This window comes from Saccopteryx bilineata, chromosome 4, assembly GCF_036850765.1.
Source record: "Saccopteryx bilineata isolate mSacBil1 chromosome 4, mSacBil1_pri_phased_curated, whole genome shotgun sequence".
NCBI lineage: Eukaryota > Metazoa > Chordata > Mammalia > Chiroptera > Emballonuridae > Saccopteryx > Saccopteryx bilineata.
In genome coordinates, this window is record NC_089493.1 from 166,202,534 (window position 1) to 166,217,885 (window position 15,352).

General features: G+C 38.8%; 2 pseudogenes; both read right to left on the reverse strand.

Moving 5' to 3' along the window:
- Window positions 1-825: 825 nt before the first annotated feature.
- On the reverse strand, window positions 826-12,520 carry LOC136335594 (ATP synthase subunit g, mitochondrial pseudogene; annotated as a pseudogene).
- Window positions 12,521-13,677: 1,157 nt separating this feature from the next.
- LOC136335969 (NF-kappa-B-activating protein pseudogene) lies at window positions 13,678-14,935 on the reverse strand (annotated as a pseudogene).
- Between the last annotated feature and the right edge of the window lie 417 nt (window positions 14,936-15,352).

Consider the following 15,352-nt stretch of genomic DNA (forward strand, 5'->3'; position numbering starts at 1 on the left):
CCAGCGCCCGGGCCATCTTTGCTCCAATGGAGCCTCGGCTGCGGGAGGGGAAGAGAGAGACAGAGAGGAAGGAGGGGGCGGGGGTGGAGAAGCAAATGGGTGCTTCTCCTATGTGCCCTGGCCAGGAATCGAACCCTGGTCCTGCACGCCAGGCCGACGCTCTACCGCTGAGCCAACCGGCCAGGGCCTCCTAAGACTTTTTAAAACCAGAATTCTATTGAATACATTGAATTTTATTGAATGCTATAGTGACCCCCCAAAATATGTGTCCATGTCCTAATACTTAAAATTTCTGAATCTTACTTTATTTTGGGTTGAGGTGAGTGTTTTCAGATGTAATTAAATTAATAATCTTAAGAGGAGTACATCCTGGGTTACCCATGTGGACCCTAAATCTCATAGCAAGTGTCCTTATAAGAGACAGAAGACAATACAAAGAGGAGAGACCCATTTTAAGATGGAAGGGAAATTGGAGTGATATAGCCACAAAAAATACTGACAGTTAACAGAAGATAGAAGAGGTAAGGAATGAATTCTTTCCCATAATGTTTTTAAATTTTTTTTTTTTTTTTTTTTTATTTATTCATTTTAGAGAGGAGAGAGAGAGAGAGAAGGGGGGAGGAGCAGGAAGCATCAACTCCCATATGTGCCTTGACCAGGCAAGCTCAGGGCTTCAAACTGGCGACCTCAGCATTTCCAGGTCGACGCTTTATCCACTGCACCACCACAGGTCAGGCTCCCATAATGTTTTGTTTTGTTTTTCTTTATGTACTTTTTTTTTTTCCAATTCAACTACCATTATGATCACTCATGGTCCAACAATATTCAAATAAACCAAAAAGGAATGTTAAAGATGTTAAAGATTGGTCTTTGAACATTATAGCCAATGATATCATGCTTGCCTATGATCTTGCTGACATAAAACCACATTCACACCTCAGTAGCCACCAAACCATTCAGGAAAGCTTCCCTAACTGTGAGCCATTCAAAGCTGCCCGTTTAAGCACTACTGACTATTTTTTCCAAGTTATGAATAGTTGTAGGGAATCTCAGCTATTAGAGGAACCAGTTTAACCTTGGCATAATGCCAAAGTGTGGCCCACTCAAGTCTGAGTCTTTGAGTAAGTCTGGGCAGTGTTTATAAGAGCAGGGACCTTCTCCCTGAGATTATAGACAAGTTGGGCAATGGTTATAGGATAGAAAGTCTGTAGCCTTGGAAAACCAGCTGAATGTCACCACCCCCAAAAAGACCCTCCCCTAGAGCCTTTGGAGAGACTGAAGCATTGCTAACACCTTAACATCCTAATATGGGCTCTAGAACTGTGAGAGAATAATTTTTTTTTATTTTAAGCCATCAAGTTTGTGGTAATTTGTGGTAACTGGCCACAAATTTAGGTAATTTAGGCCCTGGCCAGTGGCTCAGTGAATAGAACATTGACCTGATGTATGGATTTACCAGGTTCAATTCCCAGTCAGGGCACACAGGAGAAGTGACCATCTACTTCTCTACCCATCTCTCTCTTCCTTCTCTCCCTCTACCCCTCCCACAGTCAGTGGCTCAATTGGTTTGTGTGTTGCCTCAGGCACTGAGATTAGCTTGGTTTGTCCTAGTGTGTCAGCCTCGGACACTAAAAATAGCTCAGTCGATTTGATCATCAGCCCCAGATGGGGCATTGCCAGGTGGATTCTTGTCAGGGCACATGCAGAAGTCTACATCACTATCTCCCTTTCTCTCACCTAAAATATATATTTATGTTTATTCTAGCAAATCAATACAAATGCTTTTCTGTGTTAATTGATATTTGTTTTTGAGTTTATTTATGTAGACAATCTAGTCAGTGTTGTGGACCAGAATCCAACAATTGCAGGTATTTTTATTGGGAGGTTATTCATATGGGAAATATTATGCTTACAAGATTATTTGAAAGTTGTAAGTGGTAAGCTTCACAAAACTAGCTTTCTAGTAAAACCATTTCTTCTGAGAATACTGTTAGAGGTATATCAGTTCAGTTCTGGAGCTTCTTCTATTACCATAACAGTCTTTGGACTCAGAATTAAGGAGAGTGGACATTAATATGTGATCTAGGAATTAGGGAGTCAGATTAAGAAGTAATACACTTGACCTCAAGACCTCTATTTGAAATGACTTAAAGTGTGAGAGCACGTTTAAAAGGTGTCAGGTATCTCAAAAAAAAATTTTAACCCAAAATTTTATCTATGAAAATAACAACTTATAGAATTCTCTCATTTTATAATACATAACTTATAATAGGCAGAAACTCTATAAGAATATTATAAATATACACTTTTTCAAAATTGAGAGAAAATTAGCTCTAATTAAAAAAGTATAATCATAAAGAATGTGAAATGAGCTTTAGTAAAAAATATCTATTTATTCAACTCAGAGAACTCATACTGGTAAAAAACCCAATGAATGTAAGGAATGTAAAAAGATGTTTAAATTTAATTCAGTCTTTACCACATAATAAAGAATTCATACTGGTGAGAATTTTATGAATGTTAAGGATGTGAGAAAGTCATTATTTGTGTGGGTAATTTAGTGAACACCAGATAATTCATACTGGTGAGAAATTCTCTGAATATAAGAAATGTAGGAATGTTCTAGAAACTGAATTATTTCTGCAAACCAGAGAATTTATATTTATGGTAAACTTTATGAATATTAATGTAGAAAATCCTTTTTTGTGTGCATACAAGTTACTTAACATTGAGAATTTATTAAAAAAAAGAATCTATACTGATGAGAAATCTGCTGAATGTAAGAAATGTGGAAAGATGTTTAGACAACTCAGTTCTAATGATAGATTAGAGAATTCATACTGGTTGGAGATGGTTATAAATATTAGAAATGCAATAAAGCTTTATTGTATATGGACAATTTATTCACTTCAGAGTAGTAATACAGGTGAGAAACCATAAGAATATAAAGAGTGTGGAAAAGTCTTTAGATCCGATTGAGTTCTTTCTTCAAACCAAAGAATTCATACTGGCAATAAATTTTACAAATTTAAGGAATGAAGGAAAGCCTTTACCATGTATGAACAAGTTAACAAACATCCAAGAATTTATACTGATGAGAACTCACAGGAATATAAAGAATGTGGGAAGGTCTTTGGACCTAATTGAGTTCTTTCTTCAAGACAGAGGATTCATACTGATGATAATAACGATGAATGTAAATAATGTAGGAAAGTTTTTATTGCATGTGGACAAATTACTCAATATCAGAGAATCTATACTGGTGAGATATTTGATTAAAATAATAAATGTGGGAAAATATTTAGACTTATTCAGTCCTTACTGTATATTAGAGAATTCATACTGCTGAGAAGCTTTAAGGTTTTAGAAATTCAATAAAACCTTTACTGTATGGAAAACTTTCTCAACATTAGGTCAATAAATATTGAGAAAAAAAGCCTTATAAATGTAATCTAAATGGGAAAATGATTACCATATATCAACAGGTTACTTGAGAATATAGTACTCATATTGATAAGAAGCTCTTCAAATGCAAATAACATGTGAAGACTTTTAGATATAATTCAAACCTAAACATATGCTGATAAATTTATACTGGTGTAAATTTTAATGAATGTTGGGAATGTGAGAAAGTTATTAGTCAGGGAAGACATCCTAATATGTGAAAGAGAATTATACTGATAAAAACATATAAATATAAGACATGTGGAGAGACCGTAAGTAGTGACTGTCAAATTATCTCAGAAAATTCATACAGGGAAGGAACTCTATAAGTGCAAGATATGTGGGAAGACCTTTATTTATCTTAGACATCTTAGTTTTTATCAAATAATTCATTCTGGTGACAACAAATTTAAGGAATGTAGGAAGGCCTTTAGAAAACATTTACATCTTTCTCAGCATAAGATAATTTATAATATCACTTAATTAACTAAGAAAAGCCTTCACTTTATTTTATTTATTTATTTGTTTATTTTATTTTATTTTTTTGTTTTTTTATAGGGACAGAGAGAGAGTCAGAGAGAGGGATAGATAGGGACAGACAGACAGAAACCAGGAATGGAGAGAGATGAGAAGCATCGATCATCAGTTTTTTGTTGTGACACCTTAGTCGTTCATTGATTGCTTTCTCATATGTGCCTTGACCGTGGGCCTTCAGCAGACCGAGTAACTCCTTGCACAAGCCAGCAACCTTGGGTCTAAGTTGGTGAGCTTTTTGCTCAAGCCAGATGAGCCTGCGCTCAAGCTGGCGACCTTGGGGTCTCAAACCTGGGTCCTCCGCATCCCAGTCCGATGCTCTATCCACTGCGCCACCGCCTGGTCCGGCCGCCTTCACATTTTTTTAATGTGAGAGGAGAGTATAGAGAGAGACTCTCACCTGTGCCCCAACCAGGATACACCTGACAACCCCATCTGGGGTCAGTCCTTGAATCTACGGAGCTATGCTCAGTGCGTAAAACCAAGGCTCAAACCAGTTGAGTCACTGGTTGCAAGAGGGGAAGAGGAAGAGAAGGGGGAGGGAGGGGAAGAGAATCAGATGGTTGCTTCTCATGTGTGTCCTGACCAGGAATTGAACCCAGGACATCTGCACACTGGGCCAATGCTCTATCCACTAAGCCAATAAGCCAGGGCCTAGAACAGATATTCATTTTTTGTCTTTTTCTTTTTTTTTTTTTAGTGACAGAGAGAGGGAGAGACAGACATACAGGAAGGGAGAGAGATGAGAAGCATCGACTCATAGTTGCGGCACCTTAGTTGTTCACAGATCGCTTTCTCATATATGTCTTGACTGGGAGGCTCCAGCCGAGCCAGTGACCCCTTACTCAAGCCAGCGACCTTGAGATCAAGCTAGTGACCTTGGACTTCAAGCCAGTGAACATGTGGTCTATGACTCCACACTCAAGCTGACAACCTCAGGGTTTTGAACCTGGGTACTTCGTGTCCCAGGCCAATGCTCTATCTACTGTGCCACTGCCTGGTCAGGCTATATTCTTATGTTTTAAAAACAAATTATAAAAAGTGAAGGCTGGTTTTGGCTAGTTTGCTCAGTGGATAGAGTGTTGGCCTGGCATGTGGACATCCTGGGTTCGATCCCTTGTCAGGGCACACATGAGAAGTGACTATCTGCTTCTCTTCCTTTTCCTTTCCCCCTTCTTTCTTTCTTCCCCTCTAGAAGCCAGTGGCTCAATTGGTTCCATTGTGGGCCTCAGATGGAGGTTGCTGGATAGATTCTGGTCCAGGCCCATGCAGGAGTCTGTCCCTCTATATCCCCTCCTCTCACTTAAAAAAAAAAAGAATATCTGTCCTAGAAAAAAAATTGGGCAATGTAGAAATTCTGTATGCTAATTTAAGCTTATATACCTCTGGCACAATTTTACCAGTACAACTTGGAATTACAGTTGTTACTTTGGAGAACATTTGATGTGAACTAGATTGTACATTTTGAGGCACCTTAGACTAAAAAGGAAATAAAACTTATAGTTCCCAATGGCATGCTCTCTTTAATTGGTAGGAGGAGTATTTTAACTGAAATTGGACTTAAATTTGCTTTACTAAACAACTTTTTAGGTAAAGCGAGTTAAAAATATGAGAAACTTAGAACTGCCTCATTCAAGAGCCATAAAAACCCATTACATTGCTTTCCCTCTTTTACTCTTTCCTTAACCCTCCTTCACTTCTGGGACATTGTTCAACTCTCATTGATTCCTTACCTTTACTGCTTCCTCACCTTTCTTTTAGCTCACACCATGTCCCAAAATGGAAAGGGAAAAATATCTACCAAGATGATAATGTGATTTTTGTCTTTTATTGATATAGATTATTACATTAATTGATATTTAGATGATAAAACAACCTTGCATTATCATGATATTCATAATCTTTTAAAAATATCAATGGTCTCATACTGTGAGTTGAGAGGTGTTCCATCCTCTTCTATTTTTTGGAATGGTTTGTGAGGAATTGATATTAATTCTTCTTTAAATGACTTTGTGGCCTTGGGCTATTCCTTGTGGGAAGTTTTTTGTTTGTTTGTTTGTTTAATAACTAATGCTATCTCTTCACTTGTTATAGGTCTAATCAAATTTTCACATTTCTTATTGACACAATTTGATATATTGTGTTTTCCAGGAATTTAAAATTTTCATTTATATTATATAATTTGTTGGCCTACAGTTGTTCAGACTATAATCTTATTCTTTTTATTTCTATAAGGTAGAATACATAAAACTGACTAATGTCTCCTCTTTCACTTCTGATTTTAGTAATTTGATTTTTATCTCTTTTTTTCTTTGTCAGTTGAGGTAAAGGTTTGTAAATTTTATTGACCTTTTCAAAGAACTTTATTCTCTTCTCTGTTTATCAATATCCACTCTAATTCTTTTTTATTTTTTTATTTTATTTATTTTTTATTTTTTTAATAAATTTTTATTAATGGTAATAGGATGACATTAATAAATCAGGGTACATATATTCAAAGAAAACATGTCTAGGTTATTTTGTCATTAAATTATGTTGCATACCCCAAAGTCAGATTGTCCTCCGCCACCCTCTATCTAGTTCTCTGTGCCCCTCCCCCTCCCCCTAACTCTCTCCCTCCCTCCCTCCCTCCCATGTCCTCCCTCCCCCCACCCCTGGTAACCACCACACTCTTGTCCATGTCTCTTAGTCTCGTTTTTATGTTCCACCAATGTATGGAATCATGTAGTTCTTGTTTTTTTCTGATTTACTTATTTCACTCCATATAATGTTATCAAGATCCCACCATTTTGCTGTAAATGATCTGATGTCATCATTTCTTATGGCTGAGTAGTATTCCATAGTGTATATGTGCCACATCTTCTTTATCCAGTCTTCTATTGAAGGGCTTTTTGGTTGTTTCCATGTCTTGGCCACTGTGAACAGTGCTGCAATGAACATGGGGCTACATGTGTCTTTACGTATCAATGTTTCTGAGGTTTTGGGATATATACCCAGTAGAGGGATTGCTGGGTCATAAGGTAGTTCTATTTGCAGTTTTTTGAGGAACCACCATACTTTCCTCCATAATGGTTGTACTACTTTACATTCCCACCAACAGTGTATGAGGGTTCCTTTTTCTCCACAGCCTCTCCAACATTTGCTATTACCCGTCTTGTTGATAATAGCTAATCTAACAGGGGTGAGGTGGTATCTCATTGTAGTTTTGATTTGCATTTCTCTAATAACTAATGAAGCTGAGCATCTTTTCATATATCTGTTGGCCATTTGTATCTCTTCCTGGGAGAAGTGTCTGTTCATGTCCTCTTCCCATTTTTTTATTAGATTGTTTGTTTGTTTGTTGTTGAGTTTTATGAGTTCTTTGTAAATTTTGGATATTAGGCCCTTATCTGAGCTGTTGTTTGAAAATATCATTTCCCATTTAGTTGGCTGTCTGTTTATTTTGATATCAGTTTCTCTTGCTGAGCAAAAACTTTTTATTCTGATGTAGTCCCATTCATTTATCTTTGCCTTCACTTTTCTTGCCATTGGAGTCAAGTTCATAAAATGTTCTTTAAAACCCAGGTCCATGATTTTAGTACCTATGTCTTCTTCTATGTACTTTATTGTTTCAGATCTTATATTTAGGTCTTTGATCCATTTTGAATTAATTTTAGTACACGGGGACAGGCTGTAGTCGAGTTTCATTCTTTTGCATGTGGCTTTCCAGTTTTCCCAGCACCATTTGTTGAAGAAGCTTTCTTTTCTCCATTGTGTGTTGTTGGCCCCTTTATCAAAGATTATTTGACCATATATATGTGGTTTTATTTCTGGGCTTTCTATTCTGTTCCATTGGTCTGAGTGTCTATTTTTCTGCCAATACCATGTTGTTTTGATTATCGTGGCCCTATAATATAGTTTAAAGTCAGGTATTGTAATGCCCCCAGCTTCATTCTTTTTCCTTAGGATTGTTTTGGCTATTCGGGGGTTTTTATAGTTCCATATAAATCTGATGATTTTTTGTTCCATTTCTTGAAAAAATGTCATCGGAAATTTGATGGGAATTGCATTAAATTTGTATATTGCTTTGGGTAATATGTCCATTTTGATTATATTTATTCTTCCTATCCAAGAACAAGGAATATTTTTCCATCTCATTGTGTCTTTTTCTATTTCTCTTAGCAATGCCTTGTAGTTTTCTTTATATAGGTCCTTTACATTCTTTGTTATGTTTATTCCTAGGTATTTTATTTTTTTTGTTGCAATCGTGAAGGGGATTATTTTTTTGAGTTCGTTTTCTAATATTTCATTGTTGGCATATAGAAAGGCTATGGACTTTTGTATGTTAATTTTGTATCCTGCGACCTTACTGTATTGGTTTATTGTTTCTAATAATCTTTTTGTGGAGTCCTTTGGGTTTTCGATGTATAGGATCATATCATCAGCAAAAAGTGATACCTTTACTTCTTCTTTTCTGATATGGATGCCTTTTATTTCTTTGTCTTGTCTGATTGCTCTGGCCAGAACTTATAGCACCACGTTAAATAAGAGTGGAGAGAGATCCACTCTAATTCTTACTACTCTTTTCTTTCTGATTGCTTTGGGTTTAGTTTTCTTTCTTTTTTTTTTTCCCCTTTAGTATCTTTTTTTTTTTTTTTTCCCAGAGGCAGAGATAGACAGGGACAGACAGACAGGAACGGAGAGAGATGAGAAGCATCAATCATCAGTTTCTCGTTGCGCATTGCGACTTCTTAGTTGTTCATTGATTGCTTTCTCACATGTGCCTTGACCGCGGGCCTTCAGCAGACCGAGTAACCCGCTGCTGGATCCAGCGACCTTGGGTCTAAGCTGGTGAGCTCTTTGCTCAAGCCAGATGAGCCCGCGCTCGAGCTGGTGACCTCGGGGTCTCGAACCTGGGTCCTTCTGCATCCCAGTCCGACGCTCTATCCACTGTGCCACCACCTGGTCACGCTCCCCTTTAGTATCTTTTTATTTATTTATTTATTTATTTTTTTCCATTTTTCTGAAGCTGGAAACAGGGAGAGACAGTCAGACAGACTCCCGCATGCGCCCGACCGGGATCCACCCGGCACGCCCACCAGGGGCGACGCTCTGCCCACCAGGGGGCGATGCTCTGCCCATCCTGGGCGTCGCCATGTTGCGACCAGAGCCACTCTAGCGCCTGAGGCAGAGGCCACAGAGCCATCCCCAGCGCCCGGGCCATCTTTGCTCCAATGGAGCCTTGGCTGCGGGAGGGGAAGAGAGAGACAGAGACGAAAGCGCGGCGGAGGGGTGGAGAAGCAAATGGGTGCTTCTCCTGTGTGCCCTGGCCGGGAATCGAACCCGGGTCCTCCGCACGCTAGGCCGACGCTCTACCACTGAGCCAACCGGCCAGGGCCCCCTTTAGTATCTTAAGGAAGAAATTTAGTTTATTGATTTGAGATTATTCTTCTTTTTAAATATAGCCATTTACAGTTATAAACTTTCCTGCAAGTAATTGTCTCCCATAAGTTTTGGTATGCTGTTCTATATTTTAATTTACATCAAATTATTTTCTTATTTCTTTTGAGATTTCTTCTTCAATCCATTTGTTATTTAGTAGTATATTGTCTAATGTTTACACATTTCCTAAATGTCTTTCTGTTACTAATTTCCAGTAAAGGGGAGCATCCTTTTGTGACTTTAATTTTTAAAATATTTTGAGGCTGCTTTGTGGCCTTGCATATGGTATCTAGGATTCTCTAAAATCTGGAGAATGTTTCAAGTGCACTTGAGAAGATTGTGTATTCTGCTGTTGTTGGATAGAGTTCTTTGTAGAAATTTGTTAGTTCATACAGACTGTTGTTCAAGTCTTCAATTGCTTTGTTGATCTCTCAAAGTAGTTGTTTTATACATTATGGTGGAGTATTCAACTCTCCATTTATTTATTGATTTATTTACTTATTTTGAGAGACAGGAAATGAGAGAGAGAGAAGAGAGAGATGAGAATCATCAAATTATAGTTGCTTTACTTTAGTTGTTCATTGATTGCTTCTCATATGTGCTTTGACCAGGGGGCTCAAGCTGAGCCAGTGATCCCTTGCTCAAGCCAGCAACCTTGGGTTTATGTTAATCATACTTGTGCCCGAGTTGGTAAGCTCACACTCAAGCTGGCGACCTTGGGATTTCAAACTGGGCACCTCAGCATCCCAGGTCAATGCTCTTTTTTCTGTACCACCACTGGTCAGGCTGTTTACTGTTGAATTATTTCTTCCCTCAGTTCTGTCAGCATTTGCTTCATGTATTTCAAGACTCTTTTGTTAGGTAGATATATGTTTATAATTTTTATAATTTCAAGATGGAGTCAACTTTTTATCTATATAAAATATCAGTCTTTAGTTCTAATAACATTTTTTAAGTCTATTTTGTCTGATATACAGCTACTTCAGCTTTTTTACGGTTACTGTTTGCATGATATATTTCCCTCAATTTTTTACTTTCAACCTACTTATATCTCTTTGAATCTAAAGTTTGTCTTTTATAGACAGCAGAGAATTGGATGATTTGGCCCTGGCAAGTTGGCTCAGTGGATAGAGTGTTAGCCCAGTGTGTGGACATCCGGGTTTGATCCCTGGTCAGGGCACATATAAGAAGAAACCATCTGCTTCTCTTTCCCTCCCTCTCCTCCTTCTCTCTCCTCCCCTCCCCCTCCCTACAGCCAGTGGCTTGATTGGTTTAACCATCAGCCTCAGATGAGTTGTTGGGTGGATCCCTATCCAGGCACATGCGGGAGTCTGTCTCTCTATCTCCCCTCAACTCATTAAAAACAACAAAAAAGGAATTAGATCATTTAAAAATCCATTCTGCCAATCTCTGCCTTTTGAGTGGAGAATTAATTAATTTACATTTAGAATAATAGAATACTGATAAGGAAGTATTGATATTTACTTCTGCCATTTTGTTATTTGTTTTATGTATGTCTTACAGCTTTCTTTTTTTTTTTTTTTGGTCTCTTATATACTCCATTACCAGCTTATTTTTGTGTTTACTTGATTTTTTGTAGTCATATGTACTGATTCCCTTCTAATTTTCTTCTGTGTTTTTCTATAGATATTTTTTTGTGATTACCATGGGAATAACATATAACACCCTTCCAACAGTCTCATTTCAATCAATACCAAGTTAACTTCAATTACATACAAGAACTTTACTTATATGCACCTCCATCTCCCCTTCCTTTATATTTTGATTTCACATATTACATTTTTATACATTGTATGCCCAATAACATATTTAAGGCATATTTAGCCTGACCTGTGGTGGTGCAGTGAATGAGGTGTCAAACTGGAATGCTGAGCTTACCAGTTTGAAACCCCAGGCTTACCCAGTCATGGCATATATGAAAAACAACTATTATGATTTGATGCTTTCCACTTCTACCTGCCTTCTCTCTCTTTTCCCTCTCAAATCAATAAATAAAATCTTTAAACATCATATTTATGTATTTGTTTTTTAAATTATGTAGGAAACAAAAAGTGAAGTTACAACCAAAAATTTAAAAATATTGGCTTCTATATATGTCCATGTATTAACATTTTCTGGAGATCTTTATATCTTCACTTATCTTTAAGTTACTGTCTAGCATCCTTTAATTTCAACTTGTAGGACTCTCATTATCATTTCTTGTAGGACAGGTCTAGAGGTCATAAACTCCCCTGGTTTTGTTTATCTTGGAATGTCTTATCCTCTCCCCTATTATTGGAGAACAATTTTGCTGGATATATAATTCTTGGTTGACAGAATTTTCCCCCCAAATTATAAATATATCATCCTACTGACAGACTTCCAAGATTTCTGATATGAATTCAGTTATTAATTTTATTGAGCATCCCTTGTGCATGCTGAGTAGTTTCTATTTTTACTGCTTTCAAGATTTTCTTTGTTTTTTGATAGTTTAATTATAAGATTGATTATAATATGTCTTATTCTTTAGATTTATGCTATTTGGAATTCACTGGTTATCTTGGATTTGTAGGTACATATATTTCATCAACTTTGGGAAGTTTGGGAAACATTTAAGATCTTACTTCCTATTAACTGTCAGCTTTGGCTTACAAAAATTCATAAACATTCCTTAAAAAAACTTTGGGGCCCAGCCCTGGCCGGTTGGCTCAGCGGTAGAGCGTCAGCCTGGCGTGCAGGAGTCCTGGGCCCGATTCCCGGCCAGGGCACACAGGAGAAGCGCCCATCTGCTTCTCCACCCCTCCCCCTCTCCTTGCTCTCTGTCTCTCTCTTCCCCTTCTGCAGCTGAGGCTCCATTGGAGTAAAGATGGCCCAGGCACTGATGATGGCTCTGTGGCCTCTGCCTCAGGCGCTAGAGTGGCTCTGGACGAAACAGAGCGATGCCCCAGAGGGGCACAGCATCGCCCCTGGTGGGCATGCCAGGTGGATCCCAGTCGGGCGCATGCGGGAGTCTGTCTGACTGCCTTCCTGTTTCCAGCTTCTGAAAAATGAAAAACAAGAAAACTTTGGGGCCCTTACCGGTTGACTCAGTGGACAGCTCATCGGCCTGGCATATGGGCATCCCGGGTTTGATTCCCAGTCAGGGCACACAGGAGAAGTGACCATCTGCTTCTCCCCGCCCCCCTCTTATCTCCTTCTTCCCCTCCCACAGCCTCAATTGGCTCAATTGGTTTGAGTGTGGCCTGGGGCACTGAGGATAGGTCCATTGGAGCACATCAGCCTTAGGTACTAAAAATAGCTTGATACTCAAGCATTGTCCCCATATGGGGTTGCCGGGTGGATCCCTGTCCAGTCGCATGCAGGAGTCTGTCTCACTATCTCCCTTCCTCTCACTAAAACAACAACAACAACAATAACAAATCTTCCAAACTGTCTTTCAGAGTGGCTTGTTATTTTACATTCTCACCAGCCATGTATAAATGATCTAGTTTCTCTGAATTTTTGCTAACGTTTGATGTTAAAAATTTTTTTATTTTAGCCATTCTGATACCATGTTTCCCTGAAAATAAGACAGTATCTTATATTAATTTTTGCTCCTAAAGACACGTTAGGTCTTATTTTCAGGGCATATCTTATTTTTTCCATGAACAAGAATTCACATTTATTGTTGAACAAAAAATCAACGTTTATTAATATACTGTAGTCATGTCATCACAAACATCAGCATAACCAGCCAAACTCCGAATTCCATCAAGAATTTCTTGTGACTATTTCCATATACAACAATCTACCCTGTTTTCCCGAAAATAAGATAGTGTCTTATAGTAATTTTTGCTCCTAAAGGCATTTTAGGTCTTATTTTCAGAGGAGACCTTATATTTTTAAGCTTGAAAAAAATTGCACTAGGTCTTATTTTCAGGGAAACAGGGTAGATGTGTAATGATATCTCATTGTAATTTTAATTTGCATTTCCCCAATAGCTACTGGTGTTGAAAATATTTTCATGTGTTTCTTTGCCATCTGTATATCTTTGGTGAAATGTCTCTTTATGTCTTTTGCTCATGTTCTCTTTGGGCTGTTTGTTTAATGCTAGGTTTTGATTGTTCATTATGTATTCTAGATACAAGTGGTTTTTTTTTTCTTAAACAGCTTTTTATTGAAGAACTAAAAGAATTAAATAGAAGGCACAGTAAGACTGTAAAGCTTTTCAGATCATAACAATTTTTCTGTATGCATATAGGAAACCCAGACTTTGTCTCTTAGACAATCTGAAAATCCTTATTTGTCATCTTTCCCTTTAGTTTCCCTGTATACCATCTCTCGAAAACTGGCCAGAATCTTGTTTTCTCTCTTTCGTCTCTCTTCTTGGTTAAAGGATGCGAGAGCTCTCCTCATCAGCACTATAGATCTGGTTCTCTTTTCGTAGTCGCACGGCCTCCATTGGCCTCCATTCGGCGATGCCTGCTACCACTCATCACATAACCCGAGCATTCAAATGATGCAATTTCTTCACTTGTCAAACCAATTTCACCTCTTCGTGGGATACGTTTTCCAGCTTTTACATATTCAGCCATAGCTGCACCTTCACCAGGTAACAGAGCATGGCCATAGTTCAGGGGTTTATCATCTTGAGAAGCAAGTGTTTTTGGAGCCTCTGGGCCAATTAAATCCGAGGGTTCGTCAGGCTTTGATAGATCCTTCCAGGGATTCTCCAGAAACTCTTCTTGGGACTCTTTAGAAGTTTAGAGCTTGAATCACTGGAATCTTTTCTGTTCTTCTTAGACTTCTTTTTCTTGTATTTCTTCGATCTGTGTTTTTTCTTCTTTTCCTTTTTCTTGACTTTCTTTGATCTTTTTGTATCTTCATCACTGGAGTCTGTTTCAGAATCAGAGTCACTGTCACTATCGTCAGAATACTTCTTGCGTTTTCTTTTAGATGATTTTTTCTTTCTACTTTTCTTGGACCTTTCTTTTGAATGACTGGACTTCTTCTTTTTTTCCTCTTCTGAGGTAGAAGCTGAAGTGGTGCTTTTCTTTGGCTCTTCATCCTCTACTGGTGTATGTTCATCAGAGTCTGGTTCCGGATTCTTTGGAGAAAGTCCCCATACTTCAGGAGCTCCCAATTCTCCAATCCTCTCTCTCTCACTTAACCTCTTCTGCTGCAGGCTTTCCTCCCTTTCCTTGTCCAGGAGGCCAGGCCAAGGCTTGTCGCTCCCATAGGGCTGTGAGTAGCCGCCATAATAAGCGGACGAGGCAGAAGCGAAGGGGGTGCCCCGTGTCTCAGACAGCCACTCCCGAGAGCGCGGCCGCGAGCGGGAACGGTAGGGCTGGTTTCGGGAGCCTTGGCTAAGGCCCCTCGGCTGGTGATTGAGGCCATTCCGATCCCCAGACCGAGAGCAAGAGTGCGAACGAGAGCGGCAGCCTCGCGGGGAGCGAGCGGATTTGCTGGATTTAGGGCTTCTCGAAGAACTGCGACGCTTCACTCTGGGGCTCGAGGCCTCCCTCTCCGGGCTGTGTGAACCAGACACCGGAGCCATCACTGCCGCGGGGTCCCCTTAGCGAGGGGACAATGGGGTGCTCTCGCTAGCCTGGGAAGATATCGGTTGCCTTGGCTCCCAGAACCTGTCACCATGCCACAACCCGAACCCGAGGAAACCTTGGAAACAGTTCCGGGTACGTCGCAAATACCTTCCTAGGATCTAGCTTGTCCTGCCGACCTAGATACAAGTGGGTTTTTTTTTGTCTGATATGCACTTAAATTTTTTCTTTAACATTTTTAGTTTTTTTCCCCTCATACTCTCAATGTGGTATTTTGCAAAGTAAAATTTCTTAAATTCTGATGAAGTCCAATTTATTACTTTTTCTTTTTATAAACTGTACTTTTTTTTTGAATGTTAAAAAATACAAATTTATTTCTAATCCAGTGGCCTCAAATCCTACATATTGCTTGGTGC